Source organism: Pygoscelis adeliae, unplaced genomic scaffold (assembly GCF_000699105.1).
Source record: "Pygoscelis adeliae isolate BGI_AS28 unplaced genomic scaffold, ASM69910v1 Scaffold58, whole genome shotgun sequence".
Taxonomy (NCBI): domain Eukaryota; kingdom Metazoa; phylum Chordata; class Aves; order Sphenisciformes; family Spheniscidae; genus Pygoscelis; species Pygoscelis adeliae.
The window spans coordinates 1,546,798-1,549,439 of NW_008825564.1; positions in this window are offsets into that span (position 1 = coordinate 1,546,798).

The following is a 2,642-nucleotide window of genomic DNA, read 5'->3' on the forward strand; positions in this document are numbered from 1 at the left end:
GGGCCTTCGGTCTCGCCAGGCTCCGGGCCTGCGGCCGCAGACGGGGGCCCGCGGTGCGGGATGTGGGGTGTCCAGCAGCTTCTTGCGTCGCGGTGTTGGTTCACAAGACGGTCTCGAGACTGAAAAGGTTGAATACTTGTTAGCAACGGAGTTAAACCTTCGTTACTTCTTGTGTGTCTCGCCTGGGTCGCCGTTGTGTGGGAACACCTCAGTGTATTTATCCCCAACAGCCTTGCGAGGTCAGGAAATATTTTATAACCAGAATGGAGGCATAGGAAGAGATTTGCCGTATGTCGCACAAGAGACCTGTCTAAAATCATAAAACAAGTTTCTGACGTCCCAGGTTAGCATTGTAAACTTCTGATCATCTTACATGATTTCCAGTTGCTGAAAAGAAAACCCTTTAAAGGGTAACCTTCAAGTTTGATGGATAAGATGACAAAGAATAAGGGAAAAGTTCATGATACTTCTGCTAAAGATCTCTGCAGTGAAAGTTGGCCTCGTTAACTTGATAAAAACAATAAACTTCTTATAAAAAAATACTTTAAATTGTCTCTTGGGAAGAACCAAGAAACAATGCTTGCTTTCTCTTTCCTTCAGTCTTCAAATGCTGTATGTAACTACAGAAGGCACAAGAGTTTCAGACAGGTTTGATTTTTGAAGTAGATCGTGTCCCTTTAACGCCAAAGAATCCTACCTTTCATTAGCTCTGCAGTATGGACAAGGAGTGAGGCGCACAAACATTTGCTAATAAAGAGAGGACCCTAAGGGATTCTGGCATCTGAAGGGAAAGATAAAAAGAAGAGCCTGAAGGAGTACCATTAGCACCCAGGACCTAATTCTTCCTTTTAAATAAAACCTGGATACAGACAACAGTTAATGTGAGACTTCGCAAAAGCAGAGAAAATAGTCTTAATTTTTATGTTGATTGACTTCTGATTGTTTTCCTCCACAACCATTCCTTCGTATACCTCGTGTTCGAGGTGGAGCATGGGACCTCTGTGTTTCTACAGCACCTGTTATCCTTGAGATGGCTTATCAAATCGTAGATGTGGACTACTGGTACTTGACAACACCTTCAAATGTAATATTTCACATACTCATTTCGGTTTCCCAGCTCCCCCCTTGTTATATAAGAGCAATTATTTGCACTTGAAATTCTGAACATGCTGTTGTTACCAGGGCATGTAACTTGGAATTCCCAAGAATTTCCAAGAACAGAATAGAATTTCCAAGGACTAGTCAAGTATTTGTGCATAGGGTGATGCACCAAAATGGATCAGCTAGATGAGCACTTGCAAGGATTAATAAACAAAAATCAAGGCAAATGGTAAGTTTTAAACTTTGCATTTAGGATGGTTGCAATTTTATTGTTTGACAATTTGACCGTCTACAGAGACATAATATTGCTGTAACACCCCCATTGGCTACTTTAAAACACCAGACTTTGGATGACCAAGAAGACTCCTGCATCACAACCTGAGAACAATGAGGTCTCTTCTGTGGTGTCATTTTGGAAGCTGCGTGTGGTGCCAGTTCTGAGCAGATCCCTGTGCTCTGCACAGGCCCTCGGGGGTCAGAATTACACTAGTGGCGATCTCGTTTTAGGACTAAAACTTAAAGCCTGGTAAAAATAGTTTGACATTAATTTACGTTCCAGAAAACATTTTATGAATATACATTGTGAAGCATTATAAACTACCACACCAAGAGGCTATTTGATATTTTAACATGCAAGAAATGATGCTGTTATTCTTAATACTTGTCTGACTTGACATACCTTGACAAAGCCACAGTAATCTTTTGGCATACTTGTATTGTCCCTGACATCTCTGTAGTTCAGAGGAAAAATTACGGCAAATCATCTTTAAGAATGCCAAAACTTTATTGATTTTTTTAAATAAAAGAATTCATGCATTAAAATGTTATGAAAGACTAAGGGATCATCTTCTGACTCCTGAGGTAGCTAAAACAGGTACCTGATTTGAGAGTTGAGGCTTCTTACACAGCCATTAGACTATCCAAGGGAAAATTCAGAGCGTATAAGATCCTACATCTCTAGGTTCCTGACTAAGTTAGGCACAGAAGATACATGGTATGATTAATCTACGCTGATACCCATTTATCAAGTTGGAGTAGATGAAAATCTCAAGTTATTGCCAGTAAAATATCTTCTGTGTTTCTTGATTTTATTTATTTATTTGTTTTCTGATAGGATAGTGAGTGTGCAGTCTAAAAACTCTGGATCACCTTTTTCTTTCAGTCCTCTGCGCAAACCAGCAGGACTCAGCCTAGGCACTGTAACACCAAGTAAAATCGTAGCAGTTACAAGCTGGCTTGTAACTAATGAATATAGCCTCCTCTGCTATTTATACTAATAGCTGGGGTCATGTGAAATTACTGACCTGAATGTGGGATGACAACCAGAAGGAACTTGAGAATCTGTACGCTCAGAAACATCAGTTTTCTCCAAGACTTTTTAAAAACTCTGCCTTACCATGTAAAGATGACAAGGATTCCCACATTCCTTCTTCAGAACAAACGGCTTTAGGAAAATCGATATTTCAGCCCCTGCCAGGATTTTCTATTCTAAATCACAGAATTTACATTTCATTTAATGATTTGGAAAAAGTGATGTAGAA